Source organism: Amblyomma mixtum, chromosome 9 (genome assembly GCF_055824585.1).
Source record: "Amblyomma mixtum isolate Tamu chromosome 9, ASM5582458v1, whole genome shotgun sequence".
Taxonomy (NCBI): domain Eukaryota; kingdom Metazoa; phylum Arthropoda; class Arachnida; order Ixodida; family Ixodidae; genus Amblyomma; species Amblyomma mixtum.
The window spans coordinates 58,469,493-58,493,743 of record NC_143020.1 but is presented as its reverse complement, the minus strand read 5'-3'; the positions used below and the strand labels follow the sequence as shown (position 1 = coordinate 58,493,743).

Sequence of the window (24,251 nt, the reverse complement as noted above, 5' to 3'; positions counted from 1 at the left end):
GTTACCGTTACCGAAAAAAGTATCGCACGTTACTTTGCCGTTACTCTATGACCATAAATTTTATTCAGTGTGTCCTCGCTGTAAGAACTCAAGATAACAATTTTATAAATCTCATACTTCATAGAATTCCAACTTCACAAAGAAAGAACACTTGCTTCTGGGCTATTTGGTTTTGGTTCATATTTGAATAGGTTTTAGGCGCAAAAAACAGACGAGACACATAGGAATTAGGTAATAGGACACAGCGCCATCGCCGAAACAGGACGATGGCGCTTCGTCCTGTTACCTTCCTATGTGTCTCGTCTGTTTTTTACGCCTAAAACCTTGTCAAATATGTTCACAAAGAAAACAGCTGAACTCACCAAATTTACAGGAATTCTGGTGTGCTTCTGCTTACGAAATTACGCGGAAATCGTGTAGCAATAAAGAAATGCTTAAATGTCAGTTCCAGAAAAAATAAATTTGCGCACGAAAACAATTTTTTTTTACTTGAACCTGCATAATTATCGCTAAAATGCGAGTGTTTACGTCAAGGTGTTCAAGGTCAGCTTCGCTCGCAATAACCAGAAACGTAGCCGCAGTTGCAGATAGAAACAGCCGGTTGACTGCAATCCCCTTTTCTGTGCTGTACCATTGTACTCTTTCCACGACTCTCTTGGGGCCATCTTGAAGTGAACTGGCGACATTCCTGAGTTCGTGAGTGGTTTGGGGACGGAGACAAGTGTGTGACTGCGTGTTCGTGGTTTTTTTTTTTTTTTTAGTTGAGTGCGTCGTCAAGGACAGGTGTTTTTTGGCATGCACGCGAGCCGCAACACGGGTCGTCGAAAACACCTGTAGATTTTGTTTATTTGAAAAATCATTTTCGGCGTTTTTCTTTTTTCTTTCCGCCTCTTTTTCAAAAAGAGGCGGAGGCGGGCATTTGGAATAAAAAGTAGCTAGTAACGTGACACCTCACGTTGCCGGAAAATGTTAACGTAAGTACGTTACCCGTTACAGTTCCGAAATGGTAACGAGTACGTTACTAAGTTTCGGAAAAAAGTAAAGCGTTACCGGCAACACTGCGGGGGAGCCTCCATCGGTTGCACATGTAGCGAGCTGCATACGCGAAACTGCTCGCCCTACACCTTCTTTGGAGTACGGGGTCCACTGAGTAAGGCACTGGCGAGCCCTGAGCTCCACCTAGTTGTTTCTGTATTGCCAATGCACTCTTATTGGTTGGAATTACGCGCGAGCAGGAATAGTAAACTTCCGACCAACTGCCGAAGGTTTTGAAACCAGCCGAAAACAAAGAAGTTGAAAGAGCGCGCCGAGTCTCAATCTTAGCCTTTCTTTTAAACCACATTTTTCTTAAACTGCCTTCTATTTCATTCCAGTCCTTAATAAACCAGTTCTGTTTATTAAATTGGAATTACTGCCCCAAGCGGCAACGTGTCGCCCGACGGGCGGACGAAGACCGGAAATGTTCATTGTACTACTAACCGCCGTGTATGCGACCACCGGCCAACGTGCCATCATCGTTCGTCGATCGCGACGAGCCTGCGACCAGCCCAAACAGGCCACCCTACGTCGGAAGTTAAGTGTAGTTGTCGCATCCGAGGAGGACGCAATGGTTCCCACTGGATCTCGAGTTCGTTTTCTTAGCGCTAAATCCAAAAAAGAGCAAAAACGTGGTAAAAATGCATCAAGCGCCCAGCTAGCGCACTGAAAACATGGCGCAGAGGAGGAAGCATGAAGGAAGGCAGTCGGAGCGCCGCCGAAGAGCTAGGTGCGAGGCTTAGACGGAACACGGTGCGCATATTGTGAGTAATTAATGTCAACGATCTGGTAAAATCATATCCAAGTCGTTGAATAATTAAGGAGAATGTAAACAGGAAAGTAAACAGAGTATAACGCTTTACAGAATCTGTACAGAGTGAGTCAATAGTTTCTAGGTCGCACTGTCAGGTTTTCTGCAGTTTATTATGACACTTAATACGTGTGTAAAGCTACCAAGGCTTCCAGACGTGAGAATGATGCCTCTCCTAACACATACACTTATTTCGAAGTTCAGGGATGGTGTTGTAGACGTTCCAGTACGCAGCTTAAAAACTAACTCCGTAGCCCGGGGACTTTTGACCAGGGGAGGGGGGGAGGTGTACATTATATAGGAAAGCCTACTGGGAGTACTATCGGGGTCAAAAGTCTGTGAACCATGGGTCCCTCAAACGAAGCCTATAGCTTTATTGTTAGCCAGCAGCTGGAGACCACACTTGTGGAGATGAAGGAACAAAGCTTTGACTTTCACCTCCCCAAGCGGACTCTTTAGCCCCCTGCTAAATGTCACGTGTTCCTCAAACCAGCCGCCGCTTTCGTTTGAGGAACACGTGGTTCACAGACTTTTTTCCCCGACTGTACATATGCTTTAATAGCATGTATGCATAGCAGATATCAGAAAATATATTCACGTGAATAGTGAACAACCAACCTGTCATTATCATGGACACGTGTCCAACTCTCCTTTGTTAGTAAGGCACGCTGTTCAAGTTGTCTTATGGCAATAGCTGACTCAGGTAGCTTGTAAGCCTTCTTGAGCATTTCTGCTTTTTTTCCTAATTGGCAGAGCGAAAACAAATTCCCCGCATGTGGCAAGCGCTGCTTTTTCAGTGGCACTTCTTTTGCTGCTTCCCAGATGCGATAGCTATTTATGTAGCTTGTTGTTTTTTGCAAGAACAACTTTTATTAGCGGTTATCTTGTCACTATAACATTGTTTTTAGCCTCAAGATGTTGCACGATGGTTCTGGCATAAATGCGGCAAGCAGGTGCCGCGACAATTTTTCATTGTGAAGGTAGACACAACGGAGAAAGAGTGTAGCGTCTTTTAAGCTCCCAGGTATGATTTAATTTAGGACGGTGCATTTGTGAAGTTCCTGGCGAATCTATGCCGCTCGGAAGTAGCAAACCTCGCATCAAATCATTTGGAGCTTGCGGTGACTGCAGACTCAACCACCAAAAACAAAGTCTGCGGTAGCTTAGCTTGCGTGCTAATTTACAGCTTATTTTGTGGCATATGCGTGTAGCCTTGGGCAGTGAAGCTCGCTTTTTAAACCCACCTTTCTCCTTCGCACATAGAACGAGAGCCGTCTCCATCTCCAGCCTTCGAATCGTCAACAGCGGCAGCGCTAGGCCTATAGTTGATTGCGTATCATAGGATAGTGCAGGCTCTCAGAAGATGGAGACGCGCATAGATGGACGCACCGGCCCCTAGTGTGTTCATCTTTGTGTCTTCGTCTTGAGCGCCCTTTTACGGCCTTATAAAATCGTCAACCTTAAACCCTTGCTAGGCATCCCAAAATGTCTTTTGCCATACTCGGTGGTGTTCCATGAGCGAAGTCATGCGCTCTGATGTTACGAAGTAAGTAGTCAGGAGCAAAGACCGAGTCTTTGTGCAGGAACTCTGCCTCGAAGACATGATCGAAAGGTTTGGCGTCATCGCGTACGACTGTACTGAATCACCGACTTTGGACGACGCTATAATGACAAGCTCGAGGTCGCATCTGCTGCTATGAGTGCATCAATTTCTTATCCGATGATAATCATTTATCCCAAGTGCCCCGGCGAAGGTTGTCCAAAAGAAAAGGCAATCCCTTAGAGAGGGAAACCGCTAAGTAAAATCCGAATCTATTACTGCCCGCAAGAGTAAGTGATGGTTTTCCGCAGACTAGGTCAGGCACGTAGCCAGCAGTATTTTTCGAGAGGGGCCCAAGTTAACGTTTCGTATCGAAGATCAGGGACGGGGGAGGGGGAGTTTAGGCTAAGACGCCGCTCCCCCCCCCCCCCCCCCCCCCTCAACCCTTAGATGCATGCCTGCACTATGGCTCTAAAAGTATAAGCACAATACCATAGCACTTAATGTTTGCCCTTTGTCGCTTCAAAATTGAGGTGCCATGAGACGCATGAATATGCGTCACAATATGCATATTACACAGAACGGCGAAGAGTTCGTCGACTGTCAAATGTTACCAGAGAAGTCTGTATCCTCATGATTGTACTGTAAGAATTCAGCCCCGAATTAAAAGAAACTACTTGGGACAGTCGTGATGTTTATCTCTCGTTCTTGCTGTCACGTGTTTAAAACACGCATTACGTTTCCAACGCAACAAGCTGCTTAATACATGCAGCACAAGTATGCACAAGAGCTGTACGTTTCTTCCTTCCCAGCCGCCCGCGACCGTCTTCCGAGACCGTTTTTTTTTTGTCATGTGCTGCACTCGCTCGTTGTGACGTTCCCTTGGCATCCTCCCCCCCCCCCTCCCCCACTTCCCTTTTTTTTCTAAACCACGTCTCCGGGATTACTCTGTTCGTGGTCCATTGAGTTCCTGGAAGGTCCTTGTCGTCAAAGCCGGCAACATTCTTGAGCGCGATGCATTCCATGGGTTCTGCCAGGTGGCTTTGGTTCTGGTGACCCTGATGCAAGTGCACAAGAGATCGGCCAGTGCCCCTGTCATCTTAGCCTCTCTTTCTCCTCTTCACCTGAAAGGGAAAAGGACCTCACTAAAGCGGGGCCGAAACGGCGTTGCCCCGGAGGCAGTCGTGTCGTGACTCGACAGGTGTGGCGCCCACCTGCCGCCAAAGAAAAGGGGTACCTTCCGCCCTGTCCTCTCGTGGTTGCTTGGCGTACTGAGTCAGACGCACAAAACTGGATGTTCTGAATGTTTCAAGACAAAAGCCACATTTGGAGCTGTCGGAATCGATTAATACTGTTGCAACACTATTACACATTTATATTTCGATATCCTGATCCTGAACTCTAGTCAGCCAATTAAGCAAACGAGGGGAGGGGAATGAGAGGCTCGTTATAAATAATTATGAGAGAAGCCAACAGCCACAGAAACCAAGGGACGTAGAGGATTTTTAATTTATTTATTTCGTGCTGTTGTTCGATTTAGAATATTACCGAATATGTTATCACTCAAAGCTAATTGATTAGAAAAGCAGAAGAAAAAACAACCACGTGCCGCCGGTGGGATCCGAACCCACGACCTCCGAATTACGCGCCCGGTGCTCTACCGCTGAGCTTCGGCGACGGCTGTCAAGCCATCGAACGGCGAGGGTGGAAGCTGTGTGAGAACCCTCTTATGCTTCCTATGGCGTCAAGACTGCTTGAACAGAGGCCCTCGCTAAGCAATTAAGCAAACAAGGGGAGGGGAACGAGGGGCTCGTTATAAATATGAGAGAAGCCAACAGCCACAGAAACCAAGGGACAGCCAAGTTTTATGTGGCTTATTCCCGCGCTTTTTAGGTCCTTCATAATCATTGTAACTCTGTGCAGAAAATTCCGGCATGGATGTTCAGAGACAATAGTTTACGGCAATGGTTTTCAATTTTTATCATTTGACACATTTCATTTTTATTGCTGCCGTTATTTATATGTAACGGTATGCAGAAAATTGTGGCATGGATGTTCAGAGACAATATTTTACGGCAATGGCTTTCAATTTTTATCATTTGAGACATTTCATTTTTATTGCTGCCGTTATTTATTTGTTTCTTCATTTATACATTTGTATTTCTGCAGTGGTAGCTTTACCCGGCTGATTTGCATCTCATGGCAACTCAGCATGTGTTACTGTTCGTGCTCCTGTGGTTTTCGTTCAAAATTTACTAACGATTTTTAAATCTTAGTTACCTTGGTACCTTTTATTTCCCGACATCAAATTTTACCTCGTGCAGTTGCGGGGTCTCTGCCTGTGCCCTTCTTAGGTACAAGAAATATTACTGTTTGTTGCCGCAATAAATTAAATTTTTCAACCGGTCCTCACTTGTCAGAAACCGCACAGATTAAAATTCGATAAAAGGAATCAGGTTAATCACAGCGCTGCGCACCGAGCGTTGAGGATACTCTAGCTTCATCCGTTCTTGATAACCGTCCTTTCGTTAAATGTTCAGCTCAGGTGCACATCGACAAATTTAAAGCGGAACATTTATTTCATGAATGTTTCCACCGTTCAGGCAAATACCACAGAATTATGCGTGCCTTGAATTCCAGAAGGCTCATTAGGATGCTGAATAGTCAATCGATATAAAAAAGCTACGGGGACTCTTAACATCGCCTTAGGAGTGGAATCATCAGTTTTCTCATTTGTTGAAGCTCCTTTTGCAACTTCCGCACACGTTTGGATCAGTTCATTTGGCCATGATCGACTGCTAGCTGCAGTAGCTTGTGTCCGCTATAGACCTTATGCAAAAACTGGCCCCCCTTGCTATGACCGCGCGCGTTTCCGCCACGTTGGGGGCTTACGGATACCGCATTATATGGCAGTGCGGGAATAGCGACGCGCACGCTGGCATTTATTGTCGTCCAAGATGCCCAAATATTACTCTGTACCTTGCTGTACACAAAGAGGACTCACGGATAACCAAGGAAACAAGGTAGGAGTGCTAGCTTCGTGCACTTTTTTTTATTTCGCGCCTGGAGCACGATGCGAGGCAGCAGGAAGCCTCTTGCGGGTGTCGAGTGCTTTTCGAGAGTTAACAATCAGATCGTAGACGAAGTCGCAACACAAATAACATTTACAGAACTAAAAAGGCTAATAAGTCGGATGTTTGCTCATCTTGTATTTGCCGAGGAGTGCTCCCGCCTGCTAGCAGTTACGGCGCACTGCGTCGGTCAGCTAGTAGTTTCTCACGCGGTATTAGTTTTGTGTCTGCCGCTCGGGTTCATGTGCCCGTTTTTTTTTTATCCTGAACCTTCGGTTTGCTTTTATGCAAGACTTATGCAATCTTAAATTTGGGAAGTGTCACAGGCGAACGGATTCGCAACGGACATTCGCGTAGCCCGTGTCAGTGACTTGCGCACGTAGTAGGCAGCGTAAATCGATCATTTACCGTTCGTGGTCGGCTGCTCGATCGTCGCGTATTTTGTGAAGATCGTATTTTCCAAGGTATGACCCACACTGCAGCGCCGCCAGTCATGGTCGGGCGATCACTTTGCCGAATACGAATCCTGCGGAGCATAAATGCGAGCAACACAGATGTACAGGTCGTCTTTATTATTATTATTTTTACGCGCCGAAGCTACACCTGGGCTATGAGGCGCGCAGTAGTGGAGGGCATCGGATTAATGTTGACTGCCTGGGGATCTGTAACCTGTGCCGAAACTTCGATATACTGGCGTTTTCGTTTTTCGCCTCCATCAGAAAAACGGCTGCCGCAGCCGGGATCGAACCCACGTCCTTCGGCTCAGCAGCACAACGCCGTAGCCACTAGGTGGCTATGCTGTCACCAGGCATTTTAGGCTTTATGTAAATTTGAAAACAGCTCATAACGTATCGTCCCTAATGCTCGACTAATTGTTGTTCTGACTTATTTCAGATAATTAACCACACTTGCAGTTATCTTGCAATTGTCCATTAAGCAGCAGTTTTCAGAAGAACATAACTACAAAATCTCTTCTTAGTTCCAATGTAAACAAGATGTTTAGCAAAGCATGCATTGAGCCAAATGCAGAAAAAAATTATTTGCAGTTATTCAGCATATTTTACTGTGCGTTTTTATTTTGAAATATATTGAAATATACCTGCGCTTAAAAGACACGGACTGAAAGATAGAGACACACACTCACAGCGCTGGACTTACAACTGAATTTTCATTCGGGAAACACTGCTCTTTATACACACCAGCAGCTGATAAAAATGGAAGATGGTAACACCCGGATGATAAAAAATCGACAAACTGTCTCCTCACATGTCTAATCCTACCTTCCCTTTTGCAAAAATGCCCTTTCCTTTGATAGTAGTGAAAGGGACGTGCTACTCACGCATGCAACCCCACTGTCCGCTATGCTCATGGCTTCAATTATTTCACGCGCCGTTTGGTCACGGTGCCTGCTTACTATCTTCGTCTCGTTATAGGAAGGTACACATTTACACTCTTGACAATGAACAACCAAATTCCCATCGCCTTTCCGTTCCATGTTCTTCCATGTTATTTTGCAGGTGTCTTTCCACTGCATCCCAGATGAGCTGAACATGCGCAAAGCATGGCTAATCGCCATAAAGAGAGATTCCCCGTTGAATATTGCGACTGCCCGCATCTGCTCAAAGCATTTCACAGAAAATGACTTCCTGAGGAACATAGTAGCTAGTGGGCGCAGGAGGCTAACTGTCACGGCTGTACCATCCGTGTCTGCATTCTCCATGCCCGAAGAAAAGATGAAAGCCACCAAAAGCTCTTAAAATAAAAAACTTAAAATAAAATAAAAATAAAAACTTAAAGTAAAGCGATCGTACACGGTCCGCACCAAGCAACTACGTTCACCCATGACCACAAGCCCCCAACATGGCGTCGCTTGCTTGTTTCGGTTTTCTTCCGGTAGATGGCAGCACTTTTGCATAAGGTCTATACTGTGGCGGTGTCGACATTTACATCGCATTCTTTTTTTTTCTGATTGTATGACGTCCTACCAAGGAAAAGTGCAGGCAAAAAATAACGAAGCGAATAGATGGCGGGCCACTCGTGAACTAAAGCATTCTTGTTATGTGTAACGCCTACAGCTAGGTCGCCTGAGGAACGGAAATGGCGGTTTCCTCGGGGCAGCCTTGGTACAATGCAAGAACGCTCCCCCTCAGGTACGGCGGGTCAGCAGAGGACAAGGCGGCGAGACGCGCTCGTGCGAGCGAAGTAGCAGCAGCGTTTGGAGGGAGTGACAAGCCATCCGCACCAGTGGCATAGCCAGAATTATTGTTCGGGGGTGGCGGGCTCATGTTGCAGCGTGACCACATAGAATTTGTGGACGGATAAAACTCAAGAACAATAACTGCATTGTCATTGTGCATTAGATAACGCTACGCAATGTCTAGACGAGAGAAATATGTATTTTTTTAAATAAAAGAATGTAATCGTATGTCTTAAAATTCGTGGCAGATATAACTAATACCAATGCTTGCAAGTTTTTTGCGTATTCACTAAGGAAATAAAATAGCACACGATGTCTAGAACTATATCAGTCCGAAAGCAGCAAAGCAGTGCATGCCGCTGATATGGGAAACGAAAAGGCCATGAAATCAGCAAGTACAGGACGAATATTTTAATGAATCTTTGTCGTTCAAGAACCTTTACATTTTTGTACACATGCAACGGCCAGGGGAAAATCTCAGTGACGCAGTCCTTCGTTCCAGTGTACTGCAGCAGCAGCTGTCACCGGTCATGTATTGCGAGTAATTGCAGCAAAATTTTAGTCGCAACTGCGAGCAAATGAAGAAACGAGTTGTGAAAGATATACATTAGAAGTGCGAAGATAAAATCGAGTATTATAAATGCGAAGATACTACTTTATAAAGGACAAAAAAGTGCCCCTGGAAACAAAGTCACAGCATGTATACACAGAACCTCGCAACAAAGTTTTTAAATACACGTATGTATCCATTAAATTGGACGCGCATTCAAATGGACTGAGGTGTACGTCATGACATGTGCGTCCGCGCAAGCCACCATAGCAAGATTACGTGATTTCTTCGCTCGATACGGCGCGCCGGAGACTGTTGTAAGTGATAACGGCACACAGTTCACCTCATCCGAGCTCCAAGCGTGCATGAAAGAGCACGCCGTTCGACAAGTTTTCACTTCTGCCTATCACCCGAGCAGCAATGGGCTGGCTGAAAGGTTTGTGCAGACGGTAAAAAATGGCTGAGGCTTAACTTGGTTAAGCCTGGAGAATGCGAAGCATCATCGTGTCGCGTAATTTGGAGGCGCACAACCACAGCGACGGCGCGAGGTGGGCCCCCGTTTCTCCACTGTCGTGACGTCATCGTGTCACGTGGTGTGACGTCATGTATCTAGTGATTTGGAGGCGCACAACCACAGCGACGGCGCGAGGTGGGCCCCCGTTTCTTCACTGTCGTGACGTCATCATGTCACGTGGTGTGACTTCATGTATCACGTGATTTGGAGGCGCACAACCACAGCGACGGCGCGAGGTGGGCCCCCGTTTCTCCACTGCCGTGACGTCATCGTGTCACGTGGTGTGACGCATGTATCACGTGATTTGGAGGCGCATAACCACGGTGAAGGGCTGAAGTGGTAGCTAAAGTAGTATGCTTCGCATAAAAACGCCTTACGGAAAGGCCCAGCCACAGAAAGCCTTGAAGAAACATTATCCAAGTTCCTGATGGCATATCGGAACACACCGCATGCGACGACACTTCAGACACCATCTGATCTTTTCCTTGGTCGTGAGCTGCGCACTTGTTTGGACGCTTTAAAGCCCGTCCTGTCGCGTACAGTCGGAGCAAGCCAGTTTCAGCAAACGATGCTGCGAAGTGCTGATCATACTGTGTTTCAAGTGAATGAGCAGGTTTTGGTGCGCAATTTCAGGAGCGGACCAAGGTGGCTCAAAGCAACTATCGTGCAGCGCACCGGGCCAGTGTCGTACGAGGTCAAGGTGCAGACACCCCAGGGATCCTGCATGTGGAGGCGACACAAGGACCATTTGCTACGAGCCTCGGCTGCGAACACGCCGTCACCATTTGCGGTGGGGGAGGAGACCGACATCTGTCATCCAGAAATTTCAGATTGTCCGCCACCCTCATCAACCGCTGTCTCCGCAACTAGCCCTGCACCCGTGGTCAGCGGAAAAAGCCCTACGAGGCGGTACCCTCAGCGAGTCAGGAAGCCGCCTGACCGATACCAGCCATCGTGACTCTCCAAATTGCGGTGGAGGAAGTGACGCGTGCCGGCGTTCTGTGCGAGCCGAGAGAGACGTGTGCCGGCGTTTCGTGTCTACCGAGTGAGACGCGTGATGACGCGCCAAATGACGTCAGCAGTGGCTCTACAAAAGCGAGCGCCTGCATGAGCGCCGCGGCAGAACGCATCTCAGCTGTTGCCCAATAAAATGCTACGCAGCGTTCTTATCGCTTCTTACTTGCCGGGACCCGCGAACACCACAGTCATCTCCTTCTCCCGTAAAAGTATCGAGTCTAGCTATACTTATACCGTATTCAAAATGATCTACTCTCTCACGTATCACATTACAAATACCTTGGCGTTTCTTCACATCTTTCATGTCATTCGATATCTCATCCATATGCGCCTTCGCCTCCAAGTCATTAATCTCCGAAATCCACCATCTGATATTCGAAAACTAGCATAGCTCACTTTTGTTCGTCCACAACTTGAATTTGCTTCTTTCATTTGGTCTCCCTGTCACAATAACATGATCACCACGTTAGAATCTATCAAAAACATGGAAGCGCGATTCATTTCACGATACTACAACTACTGTTCAAGCGTCACTCAGATTAAAACAGATCTTTGGCCACAATCACAAAGCACACGCCGCCACCTCACTCTCCTAACGCTATTTCACAAATATGTACATACACTTGAATAGAACAAGTTCATTTCACCTCGATGTCTCAGCCTGCACGTTGAAAAGATTATGTAATCAGCTCAGTTTCGCAAGGATATAGGTGATACATTCGGTGTCAATTCATCCGCACTACCACGAGCCATGAGATTACGGGTTGACAGAACAGACAACATCGCTTCCACATCTAATCTAGATTCTTTCCATACCTAACTCATCACACATTTCACTGAAACCGTCATTTAGCACGCCTTCGTTCAAATCATTGTTATCTCTTATTTTTTGTTCTTTACTTTGCTGCAACTGTCGTGCCATTTTGATGTTTTCTTACTTACGTTTCCTTTTCTTTTCACTCCTATATGCTTGCCTTAGTGACGCTACTCACTGTTACCACGTTCCGCCAGCACAATATCATTTATTGCTGGTATTTATTTTGGTCGGATGTTTTAGGGGAATAGCTTTCCTTTGTAGCCGTATGGCTGCGCTCGGGTGGATGTCAACGACTAAGTACTCCTATTTGGTATTTATTTTGGGTCGCGCATTTTTTCTCATTTTATTTCCGCGTCTCTTCTTCTTCTCTACTAATTTGTTGATATGATGTTTATCATGACTGTATGTTTCCCTTTTGTTTCCTTTGGTTATGAATGCAGAGTATAGTATTTTTACGCACTACTTACGCAATGCCCAATGGGCCTCTAAGGATTTCAAATAAATAATTAAATAAGCACAAGCGACGCCACTGGAGCCTCTTGTCAATTCTGGGAACGAAGGTTGTCTGCTTTTTGGAGGGTGCGACCCAGGAGACTGTAACTACGAATTTGGCAACATCCCGCATTTGCATCGTGGGGGAGCGGGAGGGCGATACGAATAACTTAACAGACAGTTTTAGCTGTGCGTCCGCAAGGGCTTAGCGTACGCAAGGAGACTGCGGGGACCGTAGTGCGCATGCGCAGAACGCAAGCGCGATCCGTGCGTCTTGCGTACGTACGCAAGCCAGCGGACTTTGCGTTGCGTTGCTTGCGTGGCTTGCGTGGTTAACGTGGCAACATGGTGGCGCCCTGCACGCCCGCTTCGGACCAAATACTGCATCGCCGGTGCATTTTTCGACGCGATAGCTAGCTCTAAACGGTTGTATTCACTTTTATTTTGTGCATTCTCATCCCTCCGTAACGATATATGTGACAAATAGTAATCGTTTTTTAGATAAATCCAAGAATTTCTTGATGTTAAGCCTAACTATCTACGGCGTACGCTGTCGTCATAGCAACGACCTGCGGTAAAGTACTTCTCCAACTTTGCGCGAGAATTTATATTTTCATTTGATTCAATTGATTTACATTAAAAAAGAAACAAAGCCTTCGAATACAACCACCACTGCCATTAATAAAAGCGGAAAAAGTTTCCTCAGCACACAGTTCACAAGCTTTGACTTCCTGTCGCTAGATGGCGCCACTGTGCCCGTTCTGCGAAGAAGTTCAGTCGAGATTAGACGTAAATCAGAGAGCTGTTGGAAGATTAGCACTAGGTGCCCACGGCAAAACCACAAACGAGGCAGTACAAGGGGGATATGGGCTGGGCATCGTTCGAGGCACGGGAAGCTAAGAGTAAAATACTATATGAAGAACGCCTGAGGAAATTGGACGATAACAGATGGGCAGCTGAGGTATTTAAATATTAAGGCGGAAGACTTTAATGTCTCATCGTTGTAAGCAGCAGTTGTCGACAGAAAATGTGACGCTTTTCAATTGGTGGAAACGGTCGTGACGTCACAGTGCGCGAATTTCAAACGGGGCCAATTGCACTTTGTCTAGTAGCCATACAACCAATAGAAGGGATCGTATAGTGATGCTCCAAGTAAGTGGGACTGAGCTTAGTTAATTGCTTAATTACCCAATTAGCCTAATTAGTTTTACTAGTCAGGCCATATAAATAAATAAAAGCGATTAAGAAATTGGTCGAGCTCAGGAATCGAACCCCGGTCTTCGTCGCGAGAGACGAGCGCGCTATCCACTCCGCCATGCCAGCTCTTTTTTTTTTGTCTTTATTGCTCCGCCATGCCAGCTCGATGGTTTGGAATGAACAAAGGCGCGCCTAGTGAATACGGTGTCTTCACTCACTCTTATCCTCCTCCATTCCCTTCCGGCGAGGTTTAGGTGTCCACCGACAAATGAGAGACAGATACATTTCCTTTCCTCAAAAACCAATTTACCGACGAGCGAGGCGTAGAACCGAATGGGCGATGGCGTTCTATGGACTCCTTGGCAGCGTTGCAAGACTCTTAGGGGCGAAGCTTAACATCTTAACCACACATCAGTGACCACACTTTAGGTCAAAAAAGTGCCCCCCCCCCCTGAATTTTGACTGGTGTCCACCGAGATATGTGAGACAGTTACTGCGTAATTTCCTTTCCTCAAATACAATTTTCATTTTCTTCATTACGGCTCCTCTTTATCTATCTTCTTTCACTCCCACGTCCCTTCCTCTACGGTGGGGTTCAGCTGGCCACTGAGATGACAGAGAATTACTGCGCCATTTCCTTTCCTCAAAAAGGGTTGCGTTCAAAGGGCAAGGCATCGCGCCGAATGGGTGGTGGCGTTCCGTGGACTCCCTGGCAGCAGCTACAACGCGCTGTCGCGTTCCACTCCTAAAGGCGAAGCTTAAGCGTCATTAATTAGCACTTAATTAGCATTCAGGCATTGATCAGTAATTAACAATTAATTAGTGATTTGCCATAACTTAGTAATTAGTACTCAAATATATGTGACGCCACCAGTGCCACAGAAACAGCGAAGGTGGTGCGGAAAACGCTTCCGCCTCTACCCACTTTAGACAGTCAAAGTGCCCCCTGTTGACTCACAGTGGCGGAAAAGAACTAGAAAACTAACCAATAAGTATGCCGGTCATGAGGACGGAGAAAGAAAGAGCATTAAACGACAGGTTAAAAACGCGGAAGTTAAAAATTGGATGAATTCAATGGAAAAGAAACATAGTGTAGAACTATATCGATTCTGGAAAAGGCAGATCAGGAAAGAATTTTTCTATGATAACTCAAGAGGCAGTGCCCTACTTTTTGAAGCTAGATCAGGGTGTCTTAGAACGCGCAGCTGTGCAGTGCGTGGTAGATCTGTGGAAACAATTGAACACCTCATAATCAAATGTGATGGTATCCATCCGGATGTCGATGCAGGCACAGTCACTCTTTCTGAGGCCCTAGGGTTTAAAGATAACAATGGTCATGTAAATAAATCTGCAGTGGAAGTCAGCAAAAAGCGATTGGAGGATTGGTGGCTGAAAAGCAGAGATGTGGCATAAGGTTAGAATTGTACGAAACCGTAGGCAAAGGTGATGAAGAATCTTAATGAGAATTGCCAACACCGTAAACAAACAAAAAAAATAATAAAGAAAGAAAAGCTGAGCATGGTGGCAATTGCCACCACCCCGTTTCAAAGGGGGCGCTCCTATCCATCCATCCACCCATCCATGCGAACGAGGGCTGCACGGCGGATGCGGCAAACCAGGCGGCGGTTGCAGCGACGAAGCGCCGATTGACAGAGTGGTGGACGCTGGTGCGACACTAGAACAGTACTGTTTCGTCGGTATTTGCGTGTGTGTTTGCCGCTTCGCGTTTGATAGTAGTGTTTTTATGTGTGTGTATATCCAGCCAGGGCACCTTTGGTAGGCGCCCACCCGTTACAAAGGGAAGGCTACATCATCATCATCATCATCATCATCATCATCATCATCATCATCATCATCATCATCATCATCATCCCGGGCTTGGGCGCTACGCTAGCCACTCCCAACTAAAACTGTCGTTGCCAGGACTGGTGGTACTGCGCGTAAGGTGCGCCCGTAGCGTACGCACAGCTTTTGCGGACGCACAGCTAAAACTGTCTAATGTTGAACAGTACGTGACTTTCTCAAACACTGATAAAAAATTATAAATGCAATGTAGCTTCCATCCTTGAGCGAAGAGTGAGGAAAAACAATCTGCTGTTGGAATTTTTTTCTTTCTTTATTACCATAACATGAAATAAATGCGTATGCGTATCAATTAAATCATACGCATAAAGCACAAAAAAAGTCACACACACAGCGGTGATGTTCCACATGAGGAATTTCTTGTTTTTCAGGGAATTTCGGGAATAAAATACGCCTAAAAAGGAATCTTCACTTGTTCTCGGGAAATTTTCTCGTTCCAACCGACTGGGTCACATTGCTACACTGCTGAAGGAGAAAGGGCTAAAAATGTCGATTTTCGGGCCTAATTTCGGAAATTTTTGGTTACGAAATGGAACACCACTGCTAACCGCAAAACAGAAGCATTAGAACAGAGCTAAGCTTATGTATGGAACCATCGAAGCACTTTAAATAATTTTCGATACATGCACAGAAGCATGAACAAACTGCAGGGATTCCTAGAGGCTCTCTGGTAGAAATTAGACCCGGATTCTCGCCTCGAGTGGATTAGACTCAGAAGATCCACCTTAGTTTCAACCGAATTATGTCCTCGCACACAAAGCCTTCATTCCAGAGTTGCCTCAGCCTAAGCGATGGAAAAGGAAAAAAAGACTCCTATGGTCCGCAATTCGTCATCCCTTCTTGGAACTGACAAAGGTATTCTGCTTCCGTCCGAATATTTTTCTAATCTCGATGGATGTATGAAACTCAGCCCAAGTGGTCCTACGGCTGGAGGCAGCCAAAGGTCATCGTTCCACAGCATCCGCACAGTCACTTGAAGGAGACAGGTTTGGTCGATATTTGTGGGCACAGCCACCGTTTATGATGGGCACAGCTACAGGTGACACGGAGCAGCCTAGGAGCCGTACCTCCTCGCACTTAAACTCAGCATAAACGTTATCCAGGTATTTATCTAGCAGTGATTCGAACCCCGTTATTGACGACTCGCTGACAGCTATTCGTCGTTCTTCGGCTAGGAGCCCGGGGTAGATGCGCTTCGATGACGTCTGGTTATTTTCTTGCGTTCTGGATTCTGGTCCGTCGGCGGCAGCGGATAAGGACCCATTTCTCCCTTTTTCAACCCTCGCTGGTTCATATTTGGCTGCTGCGTCGGATGTCTCTGTGGTGCTCGAGAGATTGCCAACTGCGTTGCTCTCTGCTGTCAGATTTGGCGTGTTTTCCTCATTAGGTGTGGTAGCTCTGGTGTCGTTCTCTGTCATTCTGCTGTGGTCTTGCTTCATTGCTGCTTCGAGTAGTCCCAGAGCCTGACTGAAGGTATGCATAGTGTCAGAGAGCTTCTCGAGTGCGTCGCTCTGTGTTACGAGGTTCCTGGCCAGCTGCTCCACACACGCCTGCTCTTCTGAGACTTGGCCGGCAGACCGCAAAGGCATAGACTCGTCTATGCATCTGGACTCGTCTTCACATTCTGCACAAAAATGGGACATGGCGCAGTCCGTTCTCAGATGCGTGCACACTTCGGCGCAGCGAACCCGAGCTGTGCACCTGGGGCAGAAAACTGAGTGGTGCTTGCACTCCTCATTGAAATGGCGGATGATATCTTTTGTAGTCACCACTGCCTCGCAGCCATTTTCTGCGTTCCAGCACTTCACCTGCGTATAAGAAATGTGCGAAGAAAATGAACAATATAGGCTTTGTTCGAGATTATACTTTCAGGACTTTTTAAACACTAAGAACCCTGCATACTGTATGAAAAGAACTGTAACGCAATCAAGACGTACACAAGAGAGGACCACACAGGACCACACGAGACGACCAGGCCGACATAAACTGAGTGCATATTGGTCGTCGTAACCTAACACTTGACTGTAATAAGTAAGTCAGCCAACCTTCAGCACGAAATTTAGCATGTCTACTTCTTTTCAAGACTTAGCGGTGGCCACATTAAAAAACTGTGCCATTTGGAAGAATTGTAGCACACCGATGTTAAAAGTTTAACGCTTCAAAATTTGCAATTAAATTCAAGCCAGTATGCATAAAAAATGACAGGTCATGCTCTGCAAGAGCAAGGTCTGCATGCGCTAGCGAGTTCTTGCATGTACTAGCGAGACTAGCGAGTGCTTGGCTATTTTTCAAACCACTGCAAAAACCTGTTGTTGGCCATTGCAAACATCTTTTATTCACTCTTAACTTCGATTGAACCACTGCCACCACCGCCTTGCTCCGAGCCCTGGACTAGGGGCCCGGCCACCCGACTTCTGGCTAAATGAAAGTTTTCTCTCTCTCTCTGCGATGTGACGGAGCAGAATATAATATACGGGAAGCAAGGTTGTGATAGCACGGGTGTTGTGACTTCACGAACCGGTCAGTTAGCCCTAAGATTCCGGCCATAACGGCAGTCAACGCCAACCGCGGTTTTTCTGCGACACCGGGCCTTTAAAGCTCGCGAGTTAAGAGACTGCCGTTGCGCTGTACCACGCACACAATGTAGCTGCCTCTGCTGCGTCGTTGTACAACTGCGTCGGCAGTACGCTGCTGTCAGAGTCACTTTAGGTACCGGCGGCAATGTGCACGGCTTGCCGGAGCAAAGAGGATACATGCAGCGCTGCACATCCTACTACACTGCGCACAACTGTCGCCTCAGCCGAGAGAGGGCACATCGCTGCCGCTGGCACGAGAGTTACTGAATAAGTGCCGAGAATTGCGCATTGTTTTCCCTGGGCCGCTAGCGCCTCTATTAGCCATACACGATCATATCGTTGAAAGCTATCAAATAATTTTGGAGAAGCAAACTCCGTTGCACTCGGCCGTTGCTGGCAGTAAATTTGTACACCGACTGTACTCGTGCTTTGCGGCGGTTTTTTTTTTTGTCGCAGAGCACACGTCCGCTGAAAACGGTGTTTTATTGCCAATAACAGGCAATTTTGTCCCAAATGTTCGCTAATTGTTGAAAGAATGATCGGGGAGGCCACCAGAAAACGCTTGTGATATGCATATAAAATGACAGGCCACGCTCTGCAAGAGCAAGGTTTGCATGCTCTAGCAAGCAATTGATCAGACTAACGAGTGCTTAGCTACTTTTCAAACCACTGCAAACACCTTTTGTTGGCCATTGCAAACACCTTTTATTCACTCTTAACTTCACCTGAACCACTGCCACTGCCGTTTTGCTTGGAGCCCTGGACTATGCGCCCCAACCACCTGACTTCTGGGAATTAATCTATTCTAAATGAAAGTTTTTTTCTCTCTCTGCGCTGTGACGGAGCAGAATATAAAATACGGGAAGCAAGGGTGTGATAGCACGGGTGTTGTGACGTCGCGAACCGGTCAGTTAGCCCTAAGTTTTCGGTCATGACGCTGGTCAACACCGACTAGCGCGTTGAGAGACTACCGTTGGGCTATGCCACGCACACAAGGGGGTGATCTCTACTGAGTCCCTCTACAACAACAGCGTCGGCAGCACACTGCTCTTCGAGGCACGAGGTACAGGCGGCAATGTAAAGGGCCTGTCGGAGGCACATCCTACTATACTGCTCACAACTGTCGCCTCCACCGAGAGAGGGCACCCATGCTGCCGCAGGCACTAGAGTTACTGGCTTATAGAGTTGCGCGTTTTTTTTTTCCCTGGGCCGCTCGCGCCTCTATTGGCCATATGCGATCACATGGTTGAAAAGCATTGATGTTTTTCGGAGACGCTAACTCATTTGCATTGTACACCGACAAATATTATGTACAACATCTTTCCTCGTGCTTTGTGGCAGTTTTTTTTGCCGTAGAGCACGTGCTCTCTGAAAACGATGTTTCCTGATCTTTAACACGCAATTTTATCACAAGTGCTCGCTAATGGTTCAAAAGAATAATCGCGGAGGCCACCAGAAAAACGTTTGTGATTTGTGACGTTTACAAAAGGTGGCGTCACCCATCCACAAGACGCGTATTTTGTTCGAAGCTCATTGAGGCAGGCCTCGTTGCAGCCGGTGCATTACTAGTAAGCTGTATGATTCAATGCGACAGTAATTTACCTAAAATAAAGCAAGTTAGGCTGCCAGAAATAAGCGGATTGAGCCTGCACTTGCTCCAACCCCTGCACCTAGTCCACATCCTGCATTCAAGAGTTGCGGCTTTCCCTCATGGTTTGGATGCTTTGCGGCAACAAAGCAGATCTATGCGCAACTCTAGGTACTTATGCAGTAACTCTAGCGGCGGCTGAATTTTGTTGGAGTCGAAATTCTAGAGGCCCGTGTACTGTGCGATGTCAGTGCACGCTAAAGAACCCCAGGGGGTCGAAATTTCCGGAGCCCTCCACTACGGCGTCTCTCATAGCCTGAGTCGCTTTGGGGCGTTGAACTCCACAAACCACAGACCAGTAACTCTAGCTGGCGCTGGGATTGGCGCCGGCGGAAAACTAAAGCCCCTAAAAAAACTGTAATAGCGACAAGACGTCCTCCCTGTTCTCTCCTCCTCCCTCGCGCTCGTGGGCGAACGACTTTTGTTTTCTTTTTGATTTCATGTGACTGCGGTGGCGACCTCTAGCCCGCTCCGAAGGAACTAAGGCCCCTTTTCAATTGGTTGCGCTGGATTCCCGTACTTGCCCAGTTCCCCTCTATGTCTCCGCATTAACCGTGCGTTACGCTGCATAAATACATCGGTCACTTAGGAGAAACATTTGCATGCTTCACTGAATCGTCTAAAGGCAAAAATGAGCACGCATAGATAGATTGTTTTGGTAGAGCCGCACGCGCACCGTGTCCGGGTGCGCCGGGCTTTTATGCGGCGTGCCAAGTTTGATATCGAGGGTGGGGCGTGCATTGAACGTGACCGTGAATCACGAGGCCGTACAATGAATTTGCGGTGATCTGTTTGGGTGAAGAGGAGTATGCAAACAGAACGACCGTCCCCGCCGGAACGCTGGACGTGCTACAACGGATGCACAGGTTTGACATCCGAAAAGACACCTGCAAGTGAAGGCATTCTAAATGCCCGTAGTTCATCCGATCTTCTAGTGGCTTTTGGTTTTGGTCTGCTGCAGTGTATCGTGGACCAGGTAAGACGCTAGAGGGAGTGCTCGAAATACGGTACGAAGGCCACGCTAGGTGTGTACTTATCTGTGCCTCCCCTGTTCTCTCGCGTGCATGAACTGTAACGATATAGACTCACGCATAAAAATTTTCTTTGGAATAGTTACTTAGTAAGGAAAAAACCTACCTCGCAAATATCCTTGTCCTGCCAGCAATGGGATAATAAATTTCTACGTAAATGTTTCATCGGCATCAGTCATTTAGTGAGAAGCAAAACCTACCTCGCTTTTACATCAGTCCGATAATCTTCCACATTCGTATAGTCGCTATTAGAGAACTGCACGGGCCTTAATTATTCACGCGTCCCGAGCCGGTGAACCTTTTTCGTTACGCGCCCCAACCCGGCCCGATTTTTTCGATATAGGCCCGAACCCGGCCCGGCCCACGAGGTAGACATGCCCGGCTCAGGCTCGGAAACAGCCCGAGTACTAAATGCACATCGGCAAAGCCAAAGCCTTTTGTTATACTGTTTTATTTTAAAAAAAAAAGGCTACAAAACTTTTAAAAATGGAGATAATGGCAGCATCACTGTTGGCAACGTTAACAAAAAAAAACCGTTTTATCATTAATAAAAGAGGTTATCACAGATTTTCTCACATTCGTAGCCTCCTCCTAACTAGTTAGGCGTCAACGGGAAGCGAGAACGCGGAAGTGATGTGACAGGAAACGCGCGACCCACTTGCGATGGGCACTATCTCGCATACCCACAGCTACTGGTCATATTTCGAGAGTAAACGCAAGCCAGCGCGCGCTAGCTGTGTTTCCACCAGCGATGCCTACAGTGCCTTAACGATGCATATCGGTGCGATAATTCTGTTTTTGTCTTTTTCTGGAAGAATCTAACGCGTGCGCTTCACCATGTCAGAGCGCAGTTTCATCTACGCATGTATGTCTAACTGCAGCATGCGCTCATATTTAAGGAACGTCACTCTACAGTTAGACATGTGGCATGCGTCACTTACACGTTTGCGTGCATGCAATCACGATGCGCTCAACGCAAGCGCCTTCATATCGAGCTTACTGCGGCCGTACGCTCGATCGCGAACAAACCACTGCGCCGCGTGGCATGAAAAAGAAAGTAAAACTCAGCAGCTATTGAAAGCCCCCCACTTAACTCGCAATGTCTGGTCGATGGCGTTGCGTTAAAATTCGGACGGCCAATTCTGTGTAACCAAACCTTCCTCCGGCCCGCGTCGGTTTTCGATGATGGATCGCGAAGAACCGCTTTCCACCGTCGTGACGGTTCCTCCACCCGAAGGCGCAGCAGCCCGTCAAGCCGCACAGATAGACGGCTTGAAGTTGGGTGACTGACACACGTTCCGAGCAAAACAAAAGCCGCTGTTCATCACAGCAAGCAAAAGCGCAGTGTCCGCAACGACGCCTGGACAACCTACGGTGCGCGGTTGGAGCGGACAATATGGCGTCTGCGGCCGCGAAAAGCGCGGGTTTAAAGGACTTTTGCTCGCGAAACCATCGACCAATGGGAAGAGCGATGGGCGCAGGAGAGGGAAAGGCGGCGCTCTGCAAGGGTTGTCGTTACCTTAAAAATTTCCAGGGGCTTTAGGCAGCATGCCCAGCGGCGGTGGGCGGGGAGTCCAGTAACGGTAACATGGTACACGGTACGTAGGTATCTGTTAATAGACGCCTTTAGCATACCGTGTAATGTGTTACCGTCGCCATTGCCGGAGCACCGGGATCCCGCCCACTGCCAGTGAGCACGCGCTGATTGGTCCTGATGCTGAAGGCGTGCACGCATCTGCAAGGCACCTGGCGCCCTCTAGCGTTATCGAGGGGATCTGCGCATGCGCAGTGGCGGTGGGCGAGCTGCCAATATTCTGGTAATTGCATGCTAAAGGCGTCTAACTACTAGCGGTCCACGCGATGCGTGCAATGGTAGGAAGCATGCCGTGAGACGGCGTCAGGCGTCTCACCGAGTGCTAGGCGCTTTGGACTGGGGGGTTTTTAAAGCTATCAGTTCGGACAATTCACTTCGAACTCCCAAAATTTTACATAATTTCCACCTGATTTTACACTGGTGTGCAGAAAAGCACACTTTATTCACTCTTATTTTTCTTATTTTTTTAATACATTATTTCATTTCCGTAGAAACACGGTATGATGAGCAAAATCTCGTACTGTGGTCAGAGCAATTCTCTAGAGCAACCGAAAGCCGCGTTGTAGCAAAAACAATGTGAAATTTTTAGCAGGTACTCTGTTCCGGAGACGCAATGACCATGTTGCCTTGACAGTCGCGTTGTGCCACGGATATCTCTGCTGCCTGATACAAGCGAGGCAGAAAAGCGTGACGACCGCTAGAATGGCAATTAAATTTTTAAGGACTAAATTAGGTGACATGTAACAGCAAAAACGATTGAAAACGAATCCTGAACGACACGACTTGCTCTAATAAATTTTCGTGCCAATCTGTTAGATTACTCGCAGTGTTTACATCCCAAAGGGTATACCGACGTTTGTGCATGGACAACATGGGAATCTAAGTCACAAAGGAGACTAGATTATGTGTTGTAATTCTACGATAACGAAGCGCTTTTAATCTCCAGAGATAGCTAACGCCGCTATTTGTATTTACCGCACGCGGATGCTGCCCGTGCGGATATTAAATGGTCCACTCCGGCGCTAGACAGGTTATATACTTATCTGAATAAATAAGTTAGCGAATAATGGTTCCGGCCTCTAGGGATTTGTTTTCCTCTGCAGAGCGCGCGAAATAAATCTCAGGGCAACGATCAACGAATGCATGGCGTTCAACTTGCCGCCCAATTGCGTCTTCGCAGCTGTCGTGGCGTACCGCGGATAAAACTTCCTGTGAGGCCGGGCAAGTTTTTATTTTCCAATTTTCCATGACTACCCAGCTGTAGTCGTAGCAATCCGTAGGCTGAACTTTCAGAGATTCCGGTCAAATCTCGCGGTTGGACTGAGGATAAGGAGCACCGAACACCCCCCACCAGTAGAAATAGAATTAAGTTCCTCACGTGAGCACTTCTGAGCTACAGGAAGCTTGCTTAAAGTCCGATAGTAAAAGAAACGTACTCAAACGGCCACTGCGTCACCGCTCGCCATTTAATCGCATTCCGAGACATTCAACTTTCGTTATGAGAAGGCGTCGTCATGTCGTCTGCTTACATTAAACTTGCAGCCCTTATTGCATCTAAAAACACCAAGAATCCGACGCGTAAAACCTGAACAGTTCGCCCTGGTCACTCACCTCTTTACTCACCAGCTCTTCAACGGGAAAATACGTCCAGTTCACTCCTTTTTCCGGGCACAGGAGGCCATCCAGGGGACACACGGGCTCGACGCCCTCCGTGCACTGCTCGTAACAGGACATGCAAAGGATGTGCTCGCAGGCAAGGACTGCCGCCTTTGACCGCACCAGTCCGCAAGCACTGCACACTATGACTCGTAGAGGCGACTTCACGAAGCGCAGAGGCCTCCAGTCGAGCTCGGAGGTGAAACCGACCAGCGTGTAGGACACTTTTCCATGAGGCATCCCGTCCTGCTGTCGTCCTAGTGCTGAAGACGATGGAAATGCTGTGCCCATCCGAGAATGCTTGTCCCGCTATCTCTGTCTCTCCGTCTCTCTCCATCGATTTTGTTTTTTGCCCGTCGTCAGGCTCCGATCGATGTGAATTGCCACCGCGTATACACCTGTCCCAGTTCCTTGCCACGTTGTGAATCGTCAACACTTTCAAGTCACTCTTCAGACTGCTACCCCGCAGGCATGCGCATATCTGCCGCTGAGCAGAAATGATAATTCGTTGATCACCGACATTTTGACCATAACGGGAAAGAGGGAGAGGATTCCCGGGGCTTTGTTAAGGTCTTCGTCCTTGTTTCATTTTTGTTTTGCAGGTACGTGTTTCTTCAACAAAGATTGCGTGGTGACGGGAGC

The 24,251-nt window shown here is 47.3% G+C and overlaps 1 pseudogene; it reads right to left on the bottom strand.

The window, feature by feature from the left end:
• Positions 1–23,849, bottom strand: part of LOC149329192 (uncharacterized) — a 46,035-nt pseudogene extending 22,186 nt beyond the window's left edge.
• Positions 23,850–24,251: the final 402 nt, after the last annotated feature.